At 39.1% G+C, this 24,256-nt stretch overlaps 1 protein-coding gene across 4 annotated transcripts in view; it reads right to left on the bottom strand.

Annotated features, from left to right (window-relative positions):
• The window catches only part of P4HA1 (prolyl 4-hydroxylase subunit alpha 1), a 95,482-nt gene extending 74,694 nt beyond the window's left edge, over nt 1-20,788 (bottom strand). The window contains exons 1-2 of one of the 4 annotated variants that reach the window (XM_018042527.1): nt 20,231-20,788; nt 1,268-1,390 (exon numbers count right to left, since the gene is read on the bottom strand). The gene's annotated coding sequence lies outside the window, so the exon portion shown is untranslated. Of the gene's footprint in view, nt 1-1,267; nt 1,391-19,826; nt 19,889-20,230 lie in introns of those variants that run through there. The other 3 variants (XM_005699184.3, XM_005699185.3, XM_018042528.1) reach the window with 3 other exon arrangements.

Raw genomic sequence — 24,256 nt, 5'->3', positions numbered from 1 at the left:
CTGAACTCAGGTTTCCTGCATTGCAGGCAGATTCTTTACCATCTGAGCCACCAGGGAAGCCCAATAAGTGGGTTAAGAACACAGAAAGCCACAAAAGAGAAACTATAGTTAATGAAACCCATCAAAACAAAAACTCACTCATCAGTAATCAAGGACACAAGAAGTTGAAATAAGATAGCCAGTTTATACCTATCAAACAAACAGTTAAACAAATTCAACAACTAAATTTAAAATACCTAATGATAGTGCTATATGTCAAGAAACTTAAAATGAACATATTCCTTACTTGCAAATTCAAATGAAAAAACAAGATTTAAAAATTAACATCAATCCTACAACATTCATTGCTGGTGGGATTGCAAAATGGCACAGTCACTTTGGAAGACAGTTTGACAATTTCTTAAAAAATTAAAGACACTCTTACCATATGATCCAGCAATCATGTTTAGTATTTACTCAAAGGAGTTGAAAATTTATGTCCACAAAAGCCTGCACATGGATATTTATAGCAACTTTATTTATAATGGGCAAAACTTGGAAGCAACCAAGATGTCCTTTAGTAGCTGAACAGATAAACTGTGATACATCTAGGCAATGGAATATTATTCAATGCTAAAACAGAAATGAGCTATCAAGCCATTAAAAAACATGGAGGAATTAAAAATGTTACTAAGCGAAAGAAGCCAATCTAAAAAGGGTATATACTGTATAATTCCAACTATATAATATTCTGGAAGAGGTAAAACTATGAAGAGAATAAAAAGATTAGTAGTTGGTAGAATAAGAAGGGGGATGAACAAACGGAGCACAGAGGATTTTTAGGGCAGTGAAAATACTGTGTAAAATCATAATGATGAATACATATCATTATACATTTGTTCAATTTCACAGAATTTACAACACTAAGAGTGAAGGGGTAATGTTAAACTATGGACTTTGGGCAATTATGATGTGTCAATGTAGATTCATTAATTTAAAAAAAATATGCCATTCTGGTGGGGGGCTACACATATTGGGAGCAGGGAGTACATGGGACATTTCCATACCATCCTCTTAATTTTGTTATGAAGCCAAAACTGCTCTAAAAAATTAAGTCTTAAAAAAAAATAAACACTATACAACTCTGGTGAAATCTATACTGAAGAAGATGATTAAGTTTCTACTACACTCTGATAGAAAGTTATAAATAAATACTAATCAAAACAAAGAAAAAACAACATTATAATATGATCATAATTTTTCAAGAAAATACGCAGAGGAAATTCACCAAAATGTAGTTGTCTCTGGAGAGCAGAACATTACGTGATTTCTTTTTTTCTTCCTATTTTTCAGTATTTTCCAGATGTCAAGGGTTTGGGCATCCCTGGTGGTTCATTGGTAAAGAACCCACCTGCCAATACAGGAGACACAAGTTTGATCAGGAAGATTCCTGGAGAAGGAAATGGCAACCCACTCCAGTATTTCTGCCTGGGAAATCCCACAGACAGAGGAGCCTGGTGGTCCACTGCCCATGAGCTCGCATAAGAGTCGGACATGACTTAGCAACTAAACAACAACACAGGGTATATTTACTTTCATACTCAATGCTTATTTTTTCTCATGTAATAGGTTTTTATGATTTAATTGTTTTATTGAAGTATAGTTGTTTTGCAATGTGCAAGTCTCTGCCGCACAGCAAAGTGACTCAGGTATATACATACATTCTTTTTTTGAAATATTCTTTTCCACCATGGTTTATCACAGGATATTGAATATAGTTCCCTGTTTATATAGTAGCCTGCTCCAGAGTGGGACCATGTTGTTTATGCATCCCATATATAGCAGTTTACATCTGCGGATCCCAAACTCCCCGTTTTTCTCCCCCCCCCACACCCTTCCCCTGAGGCAGCCACAAGTTTGTTCTGTCTGTGAGTCTTTTTTTGTTTTGTAGACAGGTTTACTAGTGCCATATTTTAAGATTCCACATATAAGTGATATCACAGGATATTTGTCTTTCTCTTTCTGAGTTACTTCACAGTATGCTAATCTCTAGGTGCATCCATGTTGCTGCAAATGGCATTCCATTCTTTTTCATGACTGAGTGGTATGCTATTTTATATAGGTACCACATCACCTGTATCCATTCATTTGTCAATGAACATTTAGGATGTTTCTCTGTTTTGGCTATTGTGAGTGATGCTGCTATGAACACAGGGGTGCATGTATCTTTTGGAGCTATAGTTTTGTCTGGGTATATGCCCAGGAGTGGGATTGCTGGATCATATGGCAGTTCTATTTTTAGCTTTCTGAGGAACTGCCACACTGTATTTCACAGCGGCTATACCAACCAACATTCCCGCCACCAGTGTAGAAGGGTTCGCTTTTCCATACACTCTCTGCAGCATTTTCCATTTGTAGACTTTTTAATGATGGCCATTCTGACCAGTGTGAGATGGTAGCTCACTGTGGTAAACATGATGTGGTACCTATATAAAATAGCATACCACTCAATCATGAAAAAGAATGGAATGCCATTCCACTGGAATGGAATGTTTTGATTTGCATTTCTCTAACTGTATTTGCTTTTATAATGACGAAAATTAACTCTATACAAAATAAAAAACCTAAAACATCAACTTCCATATTCTGGCACTGTAAGCCTTTAATGAAATAGTTAACCACACTCTAACACAATAAAGTGGCTAACATGTTTGTGTATGTCCCATTTTCTAAGTCTATAATCCTCTAGATTTCTTGCTGTGCTTCAAAGATTGTTAAGCTTATTTGAAAGCAACCCAAAGTGTGCCACTCCTGACAATGTAGTGGCACACTCTCCTATTCTCCTTTTTCCCAGAAATAGACATATGACCCAGGCTAAGCCAGTCATTGACCCTCATTTCTATGAATTTAACTGTTGAAGAGTGGGCTTAAGAAATGATAAAAAGCAGCTCTTTCTGGAATTGCTACGCTCAGAGGACGTGAATTTGGAGCTGCCTGTGACCATCTGTGCCACCTGACAAGCATACACAGGAACCTAATCTATAAAAATGACAAAGTTATGCAGAAACAAGCAGTTTTACAAGCTCCATGGCCCTGATTCTTGTAGTCTCTGCTCTGAACCTGTGAACTTCCCCAATAATCTTCCAATTCAGCCGAGGGAGCCTGTAAATTCCCTTTTTCTTAAACTAGTTTAAGTTGGATTTCTGTCACTTGCAATAGAAAATTCAGACCCTCTCACAGCATTACTCCAAATTACCATGCCAACCTAAACTAGTTAATATAAATGAAGATAGAGTATATAGCAGTGGTTCTAACCTTTAGCTGAATCAGATCACCCAAAGGTCAAAGTACCTAGATCACATATGCAAGTTCTCAGGTGATGCTGCTGCTGCTGCTGCTCTGGTGATCACACTTTGAGAACCACAGGATATGACTATCTCTTGAAATCATACAAAAGGTGCTCTCTGCCTTTAAAATATATTTTACTTCAATTTATTTTTTAGAACATGTCACAGAATTTCTAATTACTCTAGGGAATGGATTCTCTGATCTGTATGAATACTATGCCTCATGCACATTCTTTAGAAACCTTAAGTGGCATGTTTATAGACAAGCATATCCTTATCAATCACAGGTTTTTAAAACATAATGGTTTCTTTACTTACGATGTCTCACTTCCAATTATTACCACCTTTGTTCAGTTAGCAGCGTGAAAAGCAATCATTATGTACAACTAAGAGTAAAGCATCCCAAAAGACATTAGGGTTTTATCAAAAACAGTAAGATAAATGCCTTCTGTTCTAAATCCTCAAACAAGCTTGAAATAGAATTTAAATGGGTTAAAGAGGATGCAATCTTCTTCAAAAGAAGGTAAATCTCAGATCCGAGGAAGACATAATGAAAGAAAGACGGAAAAGAAGAGCAGGGAGAAAGGAGGAAAGGAAAGAAAGACAAGGAAGAGGCAGATACAAAGACAAATTTATACAGGAATACAATTTATTACTAAAACAGTATGGATAAGTTACTCATAATATTTTGGTTCTTGGTTGGATGGCAGTTTCATGAGTGTCTATTAATCTATAAATAATCTATATATATTACATATAATGTTTGAAATGCATGAATATTTTTAAATTAAAAAATTTTTTTAATTTTAAATATTTTAAAAACTATAAAGAAACAAAAACCTGGGAAACATATTCTCTGGTAGACCTGGACAAAAATAAAATGCAAAGTGTACTGTTTATCTAAAACTTTCCTACTGTCCTTCTTCTAGGAAAGTCCAGTCCTACATACTCACAGATAAACCAAACCTGGGAACAGATTTTAAAACAGTTCTACTACATTGTAAATATGACTCTGAGATATCAGGATTCACTGAATTGTATATTTTTGTTATTCAGTGGATTACTAGAACAGGGCATCTGGCAAATAATTCTATTAGCCTTTTGGTCTAACATTTTTCTTCCAAGAAAAAAAATGCAACATTAACAAGTCTGCCTTTCCCAAACAAATCACTCAAAAATTAGGCAGACTAAAGAATGCTTAATATTCTAATCTTTCTCTGACACGAAAAACTTTTTACAGGGCTCCTAACAGTCTCTCCACATCTTCCACAACTTGTTCCAAACCCTCTTTTAGAGGGTTCCAATTTTAAGATTATTTTTCCTCATACAAATTCCATACTCAACTGTTGGGTTTTCCTGACATTTGTGTTAATCTTTCTGACAGGTTTTATGGTCAGCACAAAATATCAACACACATTCAAGCTGCTAATTCAGGCCACTGCAACATGGTATATACATCTAGACAGAATGTCTCTTTCATATAAGCAGGATGGATTTTCCAAGACAACTAAGAGTGATTGCTAATAGAACCAGTTATATTTCTGTTCTGCCCTGTAGTCGCTCTGCCAATTGCCATTTGCTTTAACTTAACTCTAAGAATCCCAGTCATACTTCTGCTCCCAAAGTGAGTGAGCTGCATCTCTGGTACATACATAAAATCTGGGATGAGTGCTTCAATGGTATGACCAACGTTTCAATTAAAAACCCAGAAGTCATGCTGGCCTAATTGCCACAATTTTCTATACTTGAGCAGTGAACCCGGTCTTTGGCATCATTCCAATGGAACAGCAGTTTAGGATATGACTGGAGAGAACCTCTAAACCAAGATACTGCCCTTAGCTGAAAGTGCTATGTAGGCTGTCTTTCAAAGGTTCTTTCAAAGCTCAGTCATCCCTATCAGAAGTAATCTGAAGATAAGATCATTTCAAAAACACATGCTTGTTTTTCCCTATAGGGCACCTCAATCATCCCTACTCTTTCTTCTGGAAATTGCCCCCTTCTACCTTTTGAACTGCCCCAGTTCACCTTTAATTCATTCCCATAGTTTTACCAGTCATGCTATATAGCATGATACTTCTCCCTGACCAAGTGGCCATTCAAAGTTTTTTGTCAGAAAATTTGAAAATGAAACTGAGAAAAGAAGTGGCAGGCACTCTTTGAATGTCTGAACTATTTTATAAATAAAGCTTGGGAAAAGTTAGGAACCGAGTGAATGAAGCTTATCTAGAAAGATTTAAAAATGAGGCACATACACAGAGAGGAAGACAGACAAGAGACAGAAGAAAACATGCTGATGTTCCAATTATTCTGGAAATTTAATCATACTCCTGACCTCTGTTGCTAAGACAACTTCCTATCGCCACAATTCTTAAATTCCATTATGGACTAGTATGAGTTAAGATTTCTGTTTAACCCAGAGTCCTAATTAATATACTTTCTCTCCTCTCTAAAGAAGAAGATGTCCACCAATATATTGTGAGAAAGCCCTTAAACAAAGAAGGTAAGAAACCCACTACCAAAGCACCCAAGATTCAGCGTCATGTTACTCCACGTATTCTGCAACACAAATGCTGGCCTATTGCTCTGAAGAAACAGTGTACTAAGAAAAATAAGGAAGAGGCTGCAGAATATGCTAAACTTTTGGCCAAGAGAATGAAGGAAGCCAAAGAAAAATGGCAATAACAGATTACCAAGAGACAGAGGCTGTCCTGAGAACTTCTGAGTCCAGTCAAAAATGAGGTGTTCCAAGAGTGACAAATAAGATCTAACATCAGATCTAAAAACTAAATTTAAAAAAAATGTATATATATATACATACACACACACACACACACACTTTCACTCATCAACCCTGTTTCTTTAAGGCAAACTAAAAAAGGTAGATAATTCTCATGTATTTACTGCCCTCTATTCCCTAGCACCAAAAAGCAATATTTTTCAATGCTCTTTTAGTTTTTCTTAATTTTAGAAATTCAATGAATTTATATGTGAGATACAAAGTTTAAGAATAAATATGAATTTAATCCATTAAAAAATATTTAAACTGAATTCAAAATTGAAGTTAAGCTTAATATTTAAAGTTTCTATTTCTAAGAAAGTCAAGTTCCCCTAAACTAGAAACATTTTAATAATAATTGTAGGCTGAGGGGAAAGTTTGAGAAAGAAACAAATCTTATTTATAATTAAAATGGTACCATTCTTCAGTGATTTTTAAACTGTGTTTTTTAAATTGTATAATATACCTCTCAATTATTTCAAACACTTTAGTTAGCAATGCATACATTTCCCAATATAGGATAAAGTATCAGGATTCTTTTTCTCAGAACAGGAAAAAAACAAAAATTACCATACGTGAGACTAGGAGTCCTGCAATTTAGTAAAATTTCATCAGTAATGTTGACTTTTATTTGGGGGTCCCTTTAAAGGGAAGCAGAATAAGCAAAAAGATAAGGTATCTGCTATGAGGCCAAACTTGACCACTAGCTAATAATAAAAATCAGCAGTACTTCAGATGAAAGTGCCTTGAACAATGCCTGACACCTAGAAGACTCTTAAGAAATGTTACTTTTGGATGTGGGGCAAGAGCACAAGAATAAATGGATTTGTTGCCAGGAGTGTCTCAAAGGACACGGAAAAAGAGGTGACTTGGAGAATTGTGGGAAACCCAGGCAACATCAACCCTGGGCTAAAGCAGTGAAAAGAACCAGGAAGCCCAAGAAGCCCAGTCTACTAGCAAACGGATGCGCAGGGTCTATAATTTAGGAATCTGAGTGGGAGAAAAAAGTGGACAGAGGCAGTGGAAGGGAAGAAGTAAAAGAAATAAACATTGAATTACACATGCTCTCCTTGCGGCTTGTAAAAATGCTGGTATTTCCAAAAATTAACATAGTCTATATATTTCTCATCTGACGAATTTGCAGTATCTTCTCTTTATTAATGAAACTATGTGCTTCATAACATGAGTATCAATAAATACTGATTAGGATATTAAAAACAGCAATAATATAAAACACAGCAATTCTTTAAACTTTCTTCAAACTTTAAACTTTAAGTTTGTTTTCTAGTTTAAAGAGTGTTAAATATAAACATGAGAAAGTTTAAAGCCTAATTTCTAAGTTTAAAGAATATACTTGGATATACATGTAAAAAGCTTAAAACTTTATACAGTAATTAAAAGAATTCGAAAAATGTTAATTGTCTGAGAGGGAATCACAATTAATTCTCTCTACTCAATTTCTGCATTTTAAGAAACATTTTTTAACAGAAAATTTGTATTTCTATAAATAAACAAATATGCAAGCTAACAAATGAAGTCAAAGCAGCACTGAAGTGAAAAGATCAAGTCAAACCATTGGGTTAGTAAAATTCAAATGAGCAACTCCATACTTCTACTAGGGCATAATACCACCATCAATCCCTTCTGCTCAAAAACAAATTGTATGTATATTTGATTTACAGAAAAAATCCTGATAAGGCAACTGCAGTGTCTTTGCCACTCTTAGGATACAAGTGGAAAATAAAATCTTGTACAATACACATTTTAGATTTATTCAACTTAAACAAGGAATATGTGGGCTTCCCAGGTAGCTCAGTGGTAAAGAATCCAACTGCCAATGCTGGAGACTGGGTTTGATCCCAGGGTCGGAAAGATCTGCTGGAGGAGGAAATGGCAATCCACTCCAGTATTCTTGCCTAGGAAATCCCATGGACAGGGGAGACTGGCGGGCTGTACTCCATGGGGTTGCAAAAGAGTGAGACATGTCATAGCCAGTAAAACAACAAGGAACATGTGGTAAAGCAAACTATTCCAAAAGAAGTGCTTTCAATGAAACTTCCTTAAAGATTGATTTTTTAAATTATTTTAATTGGAGGATAATTACTTTACAATGTTGTGATTTTTGCCATACATCGACATGAATCAGTCATGGGTGCACATGTGTCCCCCTATCCTGAACCCCCCTCCCAAATCCCTCCCACCCTATCCCTCTGGGTTGTCATGATTTTTTCTTTTTTTTTTTAAAGCAAGCTACTACTACTTGAAAAATTATCATTTACAAAACAGCAGCATTCCCTTTAGAAAAAGACCTTTCCACAGAAACAAGAACCAATCACCGAAAGCAACAGCAACCAATATGTTAATTACCTGGGAATAAACAGGAAAACTTTATATTGACCCTAAAATTAACTCAAAATGTATCCAAGATTATCTTGAAATCTAAAACTACAAACCTCTTGGGGAAAAAAACAGAGGTAAGAGCTTGATTAAGCCCTTAAACATTAATATCTAGAAAATAATTTCTTAGATGTGACACATAAAAAGCACAAGAAGCCAAGGAAAAAATTAAATTGGACCTCATCAAAATTTAAAACTTTCACCTTTCAGGAAAGTAAAAAGACAACCAAAAGAATGGTAAAAAAAAAAAAAAAATTTAAATATATCTCTAACAAAAGTTTAGTACCTAGTATACAGTATTCTTAGAACTGAACAATAGAAAATAACCCACTTTTTAAATGAGAGAAGGATTTGAAGAGACATTTCTCCAAAGAAGCTACAAATGGCCAATAAGTACATGAAAAAACTCAACATCACTAGCCATTCAGTTGCTTAGTCTTGTCCAACTCTTTGCGAACCTATGGACTGCAGCATGCCAGGCCTCCCTGTTCATCACCAACTCCCGGAGTTTACTAAAACTCACATCCATCGAGTCGGTGATGCCATCCAAACATCTCATCCTCTGTTGTCCCCTTCTCCTCCTGCCTTCAATCTTTCCCAGCATCAGGGTCTTTTCAGATGACAAAGTTCTTCACATCAGGTGGCCAAAGTATTGGGAGTTTCAGCTTCAGCATCAGTCCTTCCAATGAATAGTCAGGACTGATCTCCTTTAGGATGGACTGGTTGGATCTCCTTGCTGTCCAAGACTCTCAAGAGTCTTCTCCAACACCACACTTCAAAAGCATCAATTCTTCGGCCCTCAGCTTTCTTTATAGTCCAACTTTCACATCCATACATAACTACTGGAAAAACCATAGCCTTGACTAAACAGACCTTTGTTGACAAAGTAATGTCTCTGCTTTTGAATATGCTATCTAGGTTGGCCATAACTTTCCTTCCAAGGAGTAAGTGTCTTTTAATTTCATGGCTGCAGTCACCATCTGCAGTGATTCTGGAGCCCCAAAAAATCAAGTCTGTCACTGTTTCCCCATCTATTTGTCATGAAATAATGGAACCAGATGCCATGATTTTAGTTTTCTGAATGCTGAGGTTTAAGCCAACTTTTTCACTTTCCTCTTTCACTTTCATCAAGAGGCTCTTTAGTTCTTCACTTTCTGCCATAAGGGTGGTGTCATCTGCATATCTGAGGTTATTGATAGTTCTCCCGGCAATCTTGATTCCAGCTTGTGCTTCATCCAGCCCAGTGTTGCCCATGATGTACTCTGCATATAAGTTAAATAAGCAGGGTGACAATATACAGCCATTACATACTCCTTTCCCGATTTGGAACCAGTCTGTTGTTCAATGTCCAGTTCTAATTGTTGCTTCCTGATCTGCATACAGATTTCTCAGGAGGCAGGTCAGGTGGTCTGGTATTCCCATCTCTTTCAGAATTTTCCACAGTTTGTTGTGATCCACACAGTCAAAGGCATAGTCAATAAAGCAGAAGTAGATATTTTTCTGGATCTTTCTTGCCTTTTTGATGATCCAACAGATGTTGGCAATTTGATCTCTGGTTCCTCTGCCTTTTCTAAAACCAGCTTGAACATCTGGAAGTTCACGGTTCACATATTCCTGAAGCCTGGTTTGGAGAATTTTGAGCATTACTTTACTAGCATGTGAGATGAGTGCAATTGTTCCGTAGTTTGAGCATTCTTTGGCATTGCCTTTCTTTGGGATTGGAATGTGGCCACTGCTGACTTTTTCCAAATTTGCTGGCATATTGAGGGCAGCACTTTCAGTATCATCTTTTAGGACTGGAAATAGCCCAACTGGAATTCCATCACCTCCACTAGCTTTGTAGTGATGCTTCCTAAGGCCCACTTTACTTTGCATTCCAGGATTTCTGTCTCTAGGTGAGTGATCACATCATCGTGATTATCTGGGTCATGAAGATCTTTTCTGTACAGTTCTTCTGTGTATTGTTGCCACCTCTTCTTAATATCTTCTGCTTCTGTCAGGTCCATACCATTTCTGTCCATTATTGAGCCCATCTTTGCATGAAATGTTCCCTTGGTATCTCTAAGTTTCTTGAAGATATCTCTAGTCTTTCCCATTCTATTGTTTTCCTCTATTTCTTTGCACTGATCACTGAGGAAGGCTTTCTTATCTCTCCTTGCTATTCTTTGGAACTCTGCATTCAAATAGGTGTATCTTTCCTTTTCTCCTTTACTTTTCACTCCTCTTCTTTTCACAGCTCTTTGTGAGGCCTCCTCAAACAGCCAGTTTGCTTTTTTGCATTTCTTTTTCTTGGGGATGGTCTTGATCCCTGTCTCCTGTACAACCTCATGAAGCTCCGTCCATAGTTCTTCAGGCACTCTTGTCTATCAGATCTAATCCCTTGAATCTATTTGTCACTTCCACTGTATAATCATAAAGGTTTTGATTTTGGCCATACCTTAATGATCTAGTGGTTTTCCCTACTTTCTTCAATTTAAGTCTGAATTTGGCAATAAGGAGTTCATGATTTGAGACACAGTCAGCTCCTGGTCTTGTTTTTGCTGACTGTATAGAGCCTCTCCATCTTTGGCTGCAAATAATATAATCAATCTGATTTTGTTGTTGGCCATCTGGTAATGTCCATGTGTAGAGTCTTCTCTTGTGTTGCTGGAAGGGGGTGTTTGCTATGACCAGTGCATTCTTTTAGAAAAGCTCTATTAGCCTTTGCCCTGCTTCATTCTGTACTCCAAAACCTAATTTGCCTGTTACTCCTGGTATCTCTTGACTTCCTACTTTTGCATTCCAGTCCCCTATAATGAAAAGGACATCTTTTTTGGGTGTTAGTTCTGGAAGGTCTTGTAGGTCTTCATAGAACCATTCAATTTCAGCTTCTTCAGCATTACTGGTTGGGGAACAGACTTGGGATTACTGTGATACTGAGTGGTTTGCCTTGGAAACAAACAGGGATCATTCTGTCATTTTTGAGATTGCACCCAAGTACTGTATTCAGACTCTTTTGTTGACTATGATGGCTACTCCATTTCTTCTAAGGGATTCTTGCCCACAGTAGTCAATATAATGGTCATCTGAGTTAAATTCACCCATTCCAGTCCATTTTAGCTCGCCAATTCCTAAAACGCCGACATTCACTCTTGCCGTCTCCTGTTTGACCACTTCCAATTTGCCTTGATTCATGGACATAACATTCCAGGTTCCTATGCAATATTGCTCTTTATAGAACTGGACTTTGCTTCTATCACCAGTCACATCCACAACTGGGTGTTGTTTTTGCTTTGGCTCCGTCTCTTCATTCTTTCTGGAATTATTTCTCCACTGATCTCCAGTAGCATATTGGACACCTACTGACCTGGGAAGTTCACCTTTCAGTGTCCTATCTTTTTGCCTTTTCATACTGTTCATGGGGTTCTCAAGGTAAGAATACTGAAGTGGTTTGCCATTCCCTTCTCCAGCGGACCACATTTTATCAGAACTCTCCACCATGACCCGTCCATCTTGGGTGGCCCTACACAGCATGGCTCATAGTTTCATTGAGTTAGACAAGGCTGTGGTCCAGGTGATCAGATTGGTTAATTTTCTATGATTGTGGTTTTCAATCTGTCTGCCCACTGATGGAGAAGGATAAGAGGCTTATGGAAGTTTCCTGATGGGAGAGATTGACTGAGGGGGAAACTGGGTCTTGTTCTGATGGGCGGGGTTATGCTCAGTAAATCTTTAACAATTTTCTATTGATGGGTGGAGCTGTGTTCCCTCTCTGCTATCTACCTGGGGCCAAACTATGGTGGAGGTAATGAAGATAATGGTGACCTCCCTCAAAAGACGCCATGCGTGTACTGCTACACTCAGTGCCCCCAACCCTGCAGCAGGCCACCACTGACCCACGCCTCAGCTGGAACCTCCTGGACACTCCCGGGCAAGTCTGGGTCAGTCTCCTGCGGGGTCACTGCTCCTTTCTCCAGGGTCCTGATGCACACAAGGTTCTGTTACGTCATTATGGAAATATAAATGAAATACCACTATGAGATACCACTTCACAGCCCCTAGACTAGCTATAGTAATAAAAAGAGTAAGTATTGACAAGGATGGGAAGAAACTGGAATACTCATACATTGCTGATAAGAATGTAAAATAGTGTAGCTACTTTGGAAAACAGTGTTCCTAAAAAAGTTTTAGGAACTTTTCAGTTCCTAAAAAAGTTAAACATGGAGTTACCAAGTGATGCAACAATTCCACTACTAGGTCTATACCCAAACCAAATGAAAGCACATATCCACAGAAATATTTGTACAGAAATGTCCATAGCAGCATTGTTAATAATTGCAAATAGGTGGAAACAACCCAAATGATGACTGAATAAAAAAAATTTGATATAACCATACAATGGAATCTTATTTGCCCATAAAAGGAAATGAAGTACTGATACTGCTACAACACAAATAAACCTCGAAAACATTATGCTACCTGAAAAAAATCTACAGACATAAAAAGCATATTAGTGATTGCCTAGATCTGGGGGAGGGAGAGGAGAGACTACTAATAGATCTGGGGTTTCTTTTTGGAGATATTTATTTTAAAAAGGATCAAAATTGATTGTCATAATGGTTACACAACTCTGTAGATGTATTAAAATCCACTGAATTGTACACTTTAAGAGGTAAATTATATGGTATGTGAATTATATCTCAATGAAGCTGTTTAAAAAAAAAAAAGAAAGAAATCAAGAACTTCCTTGGTGGTACAGTGGATACGAATCTGCCTGCGAATGTAGGGGGAGGAGGTCTGATCCTTAGTTTGAGATCAAACCAGCTGCAGAGCAACTAAGCAACAAGAGAAGCCATGGCAATAAGAAAACCACACATGGCAACTAGAGGGTTAGCCCCCTGCTCACAGCAACCAGAGTAAGCCTGCCCAAAGCAAAGACCCAGAACAGCCAAAAATAAAATCAATGAATAAAATTATTTTTAAAAATCGACATAAACTCTCATTTCACTAGGTAAATCTGGGAGTAGGAATGCTAGGTCCTACGGTAAGCATACATAGTGGTGGTGCTTTAGTGGTTTAGTCGCTAAGTCATGGCCAACTCTTTTGCGATCCCATGGACTGTAGCCTGACAGGCTCCTCTGTGCATGAGATTTTGCAGGCAAGAATACTGCAGTGCCATTCCCTTCTCCAGGGGATCTTCCTAACCCAGAGATCGAACCCAATCTCCCATATTGCAGGCAGATTCTTTGCAGGCAGATTCTTTACCAGTTAAGCCACCAGAGAAGCCCAACTATATATATGTTTACCTTCATAAAAAACTGCCAAATGTTAAAGTCGCTACACTGTTTCCATTGCCCAAGTCAACAAATGAAAGCTCCAACTGCTCCATGGTCTCATCAGCATGTGGTATTGATTTTTTTATTTTTCCTTTCTTCCTTCATTTTTCTTAATGTCTTAATTTTCTCACTACTGGTTTCTTATTGTGGTTTTAACTTACAATTCTTCAATTATCGATGTTTAATATCTTTTGGTATATTTACTTGCTATCCATATTCCTTTTTTGGTAAAGTTTCTACTCAAATCCTTTGTCAAATTTTTAATTAGTTTGTTCACTTACTATTGAATTTTTTCTGTAGATATTCTGGATTCAAGTTTTTTGTTAGATATGTGATAGGAGAATATTAACTCCCAGTCTGTGACTTGTCTTCTCACTCTCATAACACTCTTTCAAACAGCGTAAGTTCTTAATTTTGATGAAGTTGAACATAGTACTGATTTATTCATTTATGGATCATGCTTCTGGTGTCTTTTTGCTTAAAAAAAAAAAAAAAAACTCTGCTCAATCTAAGGTCCAAAAGATTGTCTTATATTTTCTTCAAGTTATTTTCTAGCTTTAGGTCTTATTTTGAGATCTATGAACCATCTTGAACCAGTTTTTGCATAGACTATGGGAAATTTTTGCGCTGAGGCTACAATTAAGAAAAATTGTCTATTTTGATGTTTGAAGGCTAACTGCCTTAAAGCCCACTTCCCTTTCCCTTTGCCCCACATCTGGATAAGTTAGTATGAAAGCCTGGCCATTCTCTCCACTATTAAAGGGAAGCTAAAACCATGAAAATCCCACACATGGGAACTATCACACTCCAAGTCACAATGAAAATTAAATCAACCACCCTATTTCACTTTTGCTTCATTCTGGACTAAACCTAAGACCTCTCCTTAAGGAATCCTTTTGCAGTTGACTCAGGGAGTAAATCTTATTTCCTATTTCATATCCATTGGCACCTTTCTGTCATCTGTTCCAACATTTATACGAGTTCCTGAGCAAGGGGCTGCCCAGTGTCCAACAGAGGATATTAGATGCTCAAATAAGACAGAGTTTTTTTTATATATAAACATCCAACTATTCCAGATTATCCTTTCTCTATTGAATTGCCTTAATACCCTTGTCAAAACAAACTGACCATTTTGCATGTCTGAATTCTCTATTTTGTTCCATTGATCTATAAGTCTTTTCTCTATCTTTACTCTTGAGTATTGCAGTAATACAGTAAGTTGAAATCATGAGTTTTTCAACTTTTTTGTCTTTTTCAAAATTGTTTTACCTTTTTCTAGTTCTGTTGTTTTCCCATATCAATTTTAGAATCAGCTTGTTACTTTCTATAGGAAATCCTCTCCTCCTGAGATCTGGCTGGAATTGCACTGACTCTATTAGATGAGCTCAGGACAAATGGTTATCTTAACAATATTAACTCTTCCAATACATGAATATGGTATCTCTCTCCACTTATGTAAGTCTTCTTTGGTTTCTTCCATTAGTGCCTTGTAACTTTCATTATACAAATCTTGCACATGTCTTGTAAAGCTAATACTAAATATTTTATAAGTTTTGGTGCTATTGAGATGGTACTTTAAAATTTTTATTTCCAATTGTCCTTTGTTATTATATAGAAATACAACTGATTGTTATATATTGACCTTCTATCCTTTAACCTTGCAGAATTCACTTATTATATATAGAGCTTTTTAAAAAAAAATCTTTCTGCACAGAAAAAGATTTTCTGCACAGACATTCTGTCCATGACTAGAGCCGGTTGCTGCCCTTTGAAACACACTGTTAAAAAGAATTAAAACAAGCCACAGTCTGGGAAAAAATATTTCCCTATCACATATGCAGCTATTCCACTCTTAGACATTTATGTCAGAGAAAAGAAAGTATAAATTCCTCCAAAGACTTATATGTGAATGCTCATAGTAGCTTTATTTATAATAGTTAAAAGCTAAAAACCACCCAAATGACCCTCAATTAGAACATGGACAAAAACAAAGATTACAGTGTATCTATACAATATAATATTGCCCAACAATGAAAAGACACAAACACATAACAATATGGATGAATTTCAAAGCACTAATACTAAGTTTAAGAAGCCAGACATCCTCCCCCCACCACAAGACATACATACTATATGAGGGGTCTCAAAACAGTCGGACACGACTGAATGACTGAACTGAAAGTCCTTTAATTGTTATCAGATTGATTAAAAATCTTTAATCTAATTAAAAAAGATTCAATTCAATCCCCTAGAAAATTCTTAGTGGGAAGAAAAAATGACTGGCATAAGAATTTTTACTGTGTTTCTTTTCCAAAATAAAAAAAAGTACAGGTAGAAAGAAAACTAGTTAAGGTTTTGCTCAACAGGTAGATAAAATAAACCACTAAATTTCAGGCTTCTCTTCACAATATTTACAATGAAGAAATAGCTCAAGTGCCAACAAGAAAAAAAGACAGTATATTAACTTGATATAACATCACTATTTAAATGAAAAATATGCAAACCAAAACATAGACATTTATATAAAACACTAAGCAGGAAGTTTAAGAAGTCCAAGAGAGTACTCATTCACTGATGACAACTATGTAAGAAACATACATCTCTACACTATATTGCTTTTGTCAATGTACAACCAAATGCACTAATAGTCACACTGATCATCCAAACAACATCAGGAAAAGGAATGTGTTTCATTATATCAAGTTCAAAACTGTTGGAGTAAACGTAATGAAATCCTTTGAGTTTCATTAGTTTTTACTGAAGCACAATTATTTGACTAGAAAAAACTAATGAGAGAATAGCTTTAATTTATACAAATAAATTTCACTGGGTAGAAACATAAACGAAGCTTTAACTAATGAAGCTTTCACAAAACCACATACCCACTTTATTTGGCTTGTCTCATATATTCATTTACTATACACACACACACACATTCATACCTTATAATTTAATTTTAAGATTCAAGATCTTAGGACTTCCCTGGTGGTCCAGTGGCTAAGACTCCAAGCTCCCAATGCAGGAGGCCTACTGGGTTCCATCCATGGTCAGGGAACTAGATCCCACATACCACAACTAAGAGTTTGCATGGCACAATGGCCTGGTGCAGCCAAATACACAAATATTTTTTTTAAAGATTCAAGATCTCACTGTGAGAAGAGCAATAAAGTGTAATGCCAAGGGTCTATGCAATTTATCTTTCTTTACCTTCAAGCATTTTCCACTTTTAGAGCAGAACCAAAGATATGTTACAATATGTAAGGGGGTGAGGGGAGGCCAATATGATGTATAATTACCCAGGCAATTAAGCAATTCAACAATTTTCCAACCAACTTATTCACTTTGTTAAAAACTCTTCTCTGCACAGTTGTTCAGTCATGTCAGACTTTTTGTGACCCTTCGGACTGTAGCCCACCAGGCTCCTCTGTCCAGGGAATTTCTCAGGCGAGAATACTGGAGCGGGTTGCCATTTCCTCCTCCGGAGGATCATTCCCAACCCAGGAAATGAACCCCTGTCTCCTGCACTGCAGTCGGATTCTTTACCATTGAGCCATCCAGGAAGCCCTAAAAACTCTTTTAGCCAAAGTTTACTAGGGTAATCTATACAGTCAAGGCCAGTCAGACATAAAGCCTAGATCTATTTTCAAAAATATTCAAGAAATCCTGCCTCAAGATACCTAGATGCCTTTATTCCGTATCTCTCTTTACTTTTTAGTTCTTAACAGGGTTAGGGTTTTTAGAATTTACAGATGCACTTACAGAGGGAGAAAATTTCTGTAAATGGTGATTAAAATTCCACACTGATATGTGTACTTGCATTTTCAGACCCAGAGTCCACACCTTCTATCAGATTTCCAATGGACTTCACGACCACAAAAGAGGTTGAGAACTACTACTATGAATCGCACAGGGTTAGTTCAAATGTAAGTGATGTAATTATATTTCTCCCAGTTGATAACTGCTAAGCAAAATAAGGCATTCTGCTCACAGAAGTGAAGGCTCACAAGTTTTAGGCTGCATCCATGAATAAAAGCAGGAGCTCAAACCTATCTGCCCTATGAAAGATACTGCTTGTCAGTATACAACCCACTCTAAGGTAATAGAAAAGGTTAACATCTCCTTACCAAAAAGCCAAGATTCACCTGCAACAACCTGCACTACTCTAGTAATACACAGCTTTTTTTTATTAGTCTTTTACACTAATTTTTTCTGCAATAATTAAAAGTACATTTTCACTTTTTTCACTATTTTAATTACCAAAATGGCAAATACAATTATCCGCTTACCAAAATCCTTGATTTTCAGTACTTCAAAATAAAACTCATAAGATATGATATGTAAGCTATCAAAGGAAATAGCATTCTTCACCTAAAGACACAAAGTAGCCTTTTTCTTAGTAACTAGTTAAATCTGTAAGAATCATTTGCCATCAGACATCTAAAATACTGACAGGACTTAAGGCATAATGTACTAAAACCAAAACTGACAGGACTTTCAAAGCTAAATAACAGGACTTCCCTGGTGGTCCAGTAGTTAAGAATCCGATTACCAATGCAAGGGACCTGGGTTTGATCCCTGGTCTGGAAATATCTCACATGTGGAGGAGTAACTAAGCCCATGTGCCAAACGACTCAAACCCCTGCAGAGCACTGTGCTCTCCAAGAGAAGCCACCGCTATAAAAAGACTGTGCAGGCAGCTAGAGAGTAGTCCCTGCTCACCACAATTAAAGCAAGTCCATGGGCAGAAAGGGAGAGCCAGCACAGCCAAAAATAAATAAATAAAAAAGTTTGAAGGTAAGTAATAAAACTTACGCTTCCCACGGGGGGTGGGGGGAACGTAAAATATGAAGTTCATCCTTAAGATTAGGAATTACATTCACAGGCTAAAAGTGTCAAAGTTTTAAAAAAAAATCACTGAGTGTCTAAATTTTAAATCAAGGGAGAAACCCTTATTCAAGGTTGTTCACTTTCAGCTTCTTAAATATTTCTTGCTTATCATATCCATTTTTTCCATAGATATTTGATCAGAAAAATCCCTTTTAAGTGTTTCATAAATTCCAGTATTCCCGCTATGAAGACTTGAATATTTCATCAGATTATTTTAAGGAAAAGACTAGCCTCATTCATAAGCTACATATAAATCTAAGAGGGGAAATAAGTTTCTTGCCAGAACCTATTAAAAAAGAGAAGAGGCAAAAGTTGATGAAAGAACACTGCTGCCACGTCTTTTCCCTTCCCCCACTCAGTAGTGGCTATTCCATTCCTTCAGAGTGCATTCCAAGGGAAAGTCCAAGAGCCACAGCTCTCAAGAGAAACCAGAAACAGTTAAGTTGAAACTGGCAAGCCTCTTTGGCCTTTTAGATCAATTTCCTAAAAGGAGATCCAGCTTCTGCTTCATCCCTTTCTTAAAGCAAACAGTGCAAAATTCCAACTCCTGTCCATTCTATCCGGAACGCCTGTGTTGTTAGTGTCTACGACCTGACTGCATTTAATACATTCGATTATTTAGGAGAAATGGTCTTATGAAACCATACCTCCCGCCCCCTTAAAAACATGCAGCTGCGGGCCATCCATGTAACTCAACTCAAACCTCTCACACAGCCACAGAATTTGATTTACTGATGTGGACTTTTAAAAGCTGCAAACTCGGCGGAGAGAAAGAGAGGGGGGATGGGAAAAGCTCATGTGTCTTTAAAAAAATTTTGTGGCAGAAGAAGGAAGGAAGAAGACTAGCTTCCCTGTTCACTGGAGGATCTGACAGCCGACTTCCTCAACCTAGCTGCCCGAAACTCGCCGCCCGGGGCTACCTACCTCCAGCTGCTCAATCAGCCCGCGGCGCGCAACAGATGAGTTAAACCTGAACTTTCCCGGGTAGGTCCGCTTCCCAGACCCACGACTCCGGCAGAATAAAAATGCCCGAGCGCTTCAGCCTCTGGTCTAAGCTTTAAAAACCGCTCTCTATTGCCACATGCTAACCATCTGCGGCTGTGGAGGCCGAAAACCCTTGCATACCTCTCAGCTTTGACGGGAGGGACCCACATAGGCGAGGCGCTTGGAAAACTCAACAGGGTGATTCCTCCCCAGGAAGGAATATTCAAGAAAGTGCTGGTCCCCGGGGCGGAGACTGAGGCTGCCGCAGCCCCAGCGGTCGGGGGCGCCAACCTGCGAGGCGGTGGAAAGGGGAGCACGGAGGACTGCTAAAGGGCCTCTGGGGCTCCCAGGGGAAACGGGGCTCAGGGCGAGTCTCCAAAGAAGAAGATACTGAGGCAACAGTAGTAAACTGGGGAGCACCGTCCCCCCCGCCCCCGAGCCATACCACGAGAGGGGGCAGGGACCAGACCAGCAGAGCCATCGAGAAAGGCCACGGCTGCCCAAGGACTGCAGCCTCAGTCCCCAAGGTCGGGGGAACGTCTCACCTGGGAAGTGGCACGCGAGAGCTGCGCGTTCTTCAGTACCCGGTCGCCTGCACCCGGCCGGCTACCTACTCCTTTCCCTCAGCCCGCTGGCGGCGCGACTGGGCAGCAGAGGGAGCCAGTTAGCCCTTTTATAACCTCCAGACTGCGACGGCTGCGCTGAGGAGGAGGCGACTGCAACCCTCGCTACGTGAGCTCGATCACACCAGCGGCCCGGCGTCTGCGCAGGCGCCCAGCCCGGGCCCTCTCCGCCCCTACCCGTGGCCCACGGCCCACGCCCCGGACTCCTCACCAGCCTGTGGAGTCTGAGGCCGAGAGAGGGACCGGCGGGCGGGCCTGGGATGTAACGCGCCTGCGCGGGGCTCTCACCACGCCACCGTCTCCATGGTTACCTGGGATTTGCGCTGCTTCTTTCAACAGGTTGTTTAGAGCCTGAATTTTGGGATCAGCCCCTCAATCAGGCCTGAGCGACGAAACCACCAGCGAGGAAATGTCTTAAATGTGAGAAGAGGAACAAGAGGAACATGGAAGCATAGAAAATAAAGCAGAAAAGAATAAGTATCGGGTGGAAAATAACAGTATATTCTGTCTTGGTGTCTTGGCCCTGAGGCTGTTTGCTTTACCTACCTACCGTCACCTACACTCATTTTATGTGTATCTTGTTCCATCGCACATCTTTATACTTAATCAATAGATAAAGGACTGCACGCTCTGGAGATTTTCTGGGTTCAATTTCTGGCTCAGTCATTGATCTCTCTGTATCTCTGCTTCTGCTGCTGCTGCTGCTGCTGCTAAGTCGCTTCAGTCCTGTCCGACTCTGTGCGACCCCATAGACGGCAGCCCGCCAGGCTCCCCCGTCCCTAGGATTCTCCAGGCAAGAATACTGGAGTGGGTTGCCATTTCCTTCTCCAATGCATGAAAGTGAAAAGTGAAAGTGAAGTCGCTGAGTCGTGTCCGACCCTTAGCGACCCCATGGACTGCAGCCCACCAGGCTCTGCCATCCCTGGGATTCTCCAGGCAAGAGTACTGGAGTGGGGTGCCATTGCCTTCTCCGTCTCTGTATCTCAGTTTCCTGCAAAATGAGAATGACAAATAGGTACCTCATAGTACCTACCTCGTAGTTGTGAGGATTAAATGAGATGATGTATGTAAAGCACTTAGAACATGCCTAGCACACAGAACGGAGAAGGACATGGCACCCCACTCCAGTACTCTTGCCTGGAAAATCCCATGGACAGAGGAGCCTGGAAGGCTGCAGTCCATGGGGTCGCTGAGGGTTGGACATGACTGAGCGACTTCACTTCACTTTTCACTTTCACGCATTGGAGAAGGAAATGGTAACCCACTCCAGTGTTCTTGCCTGGAGAATCCTAGGGACGGGGGAGCCTGTTGGGCTGCCGTCTATGAGGTCGCACAGAGTCGGAAACGACTGAAGCGACGCAGCAGCAGCACGCAGAAAGGACTTGGTAATTATTAGATGGTGTTGTAGTATATAAGGAACCCAGTCTTGTGACTGGTCTTCGTTTAACATTTCCCTTCGCTATTATATTCCTAAAAAAAGTCTTAACTATCTGGAAGCAGACAATGAAAGAAATATTTTTTCCCTTGTCAGTGAAAGGAAAAAAGACTTCTCTAAGACTTGTTAGTCATTAAAAATTGTTTCTAAAGTTTTCCATGAATGAGAAACAGCACAGCAATAATTAAAGTTTAACTCTTATCTAGGAGGTGGGGTTGATTATACAGATACAGAAATAATCCTAGACAGGGTACTTAGGGAACATTAGGCAACCCAAAGGAAATACAGTGAAAAATATAGTGAACCACTAATCAGCGGTTCTCAGAGTGTGGTCAGGGAATTCACAGGAAAAAAATCACTTCATAGTAAAAGTTTATTTGCCTTTTTCACGCTAATGAAAGTACAATGGGGTTTTCCAGAGACTACATGTCCTGGGATATTGCAACAGAGTGCACACAGAAGAATGAGAATCTTCTATTAGGTCAGATATTTAAAGAGATCTGCAGAAATGTAAAGTAATGCCACTCTTCTCACTAATTCTCTTTGCTCTGGGAAACAGTTATTTTTTGTTTAAAAGTACTTTAACATGTACATGCTAAGTTGCTTGAGTCATGTCTGACTCTGAACCTGTATGGACTGTAGCCTGCCAGGCTTCTCTGTCCATAGAATTTTCCAGGCAAGAATACTGGAGTGGGATGCCATGCCCTTCTCCAGGGGATCTTACTGACCCAGGGATCAAATCCCTGTCTCCTGCATTGGCAGGCGGGTTCTTTACCAATAGCGCCACCTGGAAACCTTGTTAACATGTAGTGAAAGTGAAAGTCACTCAGTAGTGTCCAACTCTTTGTGACCCCATGGACTATACAGTCCATGGAATTCTCCAGACCAGAATACTGGAGTGGGTAGCCTTTCCCTTCTCCAGGGGATCTTCCCCAACCTAAGGATCCAAACCAAGTGAAAGTGAAGTCACTCAGTCATGTCCGAGTCTGCGACCCCATGGACTGTAGCCTACCAGACTCCTCTGTCCATGAGATTCTCCAGGCAAGAATTCTGGAGTGGGTTACCATTTCCTTCTCCAGGGGATCTTCCCGACCCAGGGATCGAACCCAGGTCTCCTGCATTGGAGTCAGACGCTTTAACCTCTGAGCCACCAGGGAAGCCCAAGTCTCCCATTAACATGTAACCACATTATTATTGTTGTTTTTAAATGATTTAAATAAACAAATATTTTGCATGTTTGTTTTAACTGCTGATATAGTCATTTTTGATAGATATCCGCATAAAAGCATTTTGGAGTTCTCAATACTTTTTAGGAGGGTGAAGTGGTTATGAGATCAAAGAGTTTGAGAACCACTAGTCTAAACAAAAAGCAGGGAGCCCTTTGACCTAAAGGGCAAGGCAAAGATCTTTTCCTTAAATCTTGGTCTCAAGTAAAGCTATAATCAGTGGTATCCACTGGCCCTATATAGAGCAGAAAATCCTGAAAACTGCAATTTACCCTGTAAATAAAATGACTCCAGACCTTGAGGCAGATTTAGTGAAGCTAAGAAGTCTCAGCTTTAGGGGGACTTCATTTGCAGTAGCCCTTTCCAAGACCCTGGAAGGGACTTAGCAAGATGCTCACACAGTCTTATGCTTTTGTAAAATTTGTGAAAGTAAAATTTTAAACTGCAGTCTTTAGACTGCTACTTCTCTTCTCACTGATCTCCCTCCGTCACACTTAACCTTGTCTAGTGCTGCAGTGGCTAGAAGGCATTTTTATAATTTAACTGAAGGGAACTTCAGTTAGAATACATTTGGTTTGAGTTTAGTGGGATTTATTTCTGTAATTTACAGTCACTCCCATGTATAGTTAAGCTATTTTCAGCTGTCCCATTGTAGGAGTGGCATCCAAGAATACGCCTACCACCCATTGTTCTGACCTGCCCAGCACTATAAAACAAAGGTACAGGGTCAGACGCTAAACAGTGAGAAATTCTTCCAATTATTGGATGTATAAATTTTTAATTAAAGATTTAGTGCTTATCAATGCTTAACCAATAAAAGTAAGTAAGTGGGTTTTTTGGGGGCAGAATTTAATTAGGATATCCATAACGAACTGGTTAGAATGTCATCAGTTTAAAGAAAACTGATGTGCCCTGAACACTTTAAAGTCATACAAATAACTTTATTGGGTTTTTCCCAAATGTGACAACAATCCTAAAAATTTACATGACATTATCAGAACTATGAAGCTGAAACTTCTTACCTATCCCTATCAATTATCATTTGGTTGCCCCAAAAGGACACTGCATATCAAGTCTACATATGACCACCCACATCGTCATCCTTGCTTAGTTAAAACGAAGAGGCAGATACTTTGTGGGGTAGAAAAGACAGGAATCCCCTCTGAACGGTCAAACGTTAGAGTGGAGGTAAACCTCCACTGGCTTCCACCGTAGCTCAGCAGTAAAGAATCTGGCTGCAATGCAGAGACATAGGAGATGCAGGTTCAATCCCTGGGTGGGGAAGAT

Source organism: Capra hircus, chromosome 28 (assembly GCF_001704415.2).
Source record: "Capra hircus breed San Clemente chromosome 28, ASM170441v1, whole genome shotgun sequence".
NCBI lineage: Eukaryota > Metazoa > Chordata > Mammalia > Artiodactyla > Bovidae > Capra > Capra hircus.
Note: the sequence above shows the minus strand (reverse complement) of the source record. Positions and strands in the feature narration are given on the sequence as shown.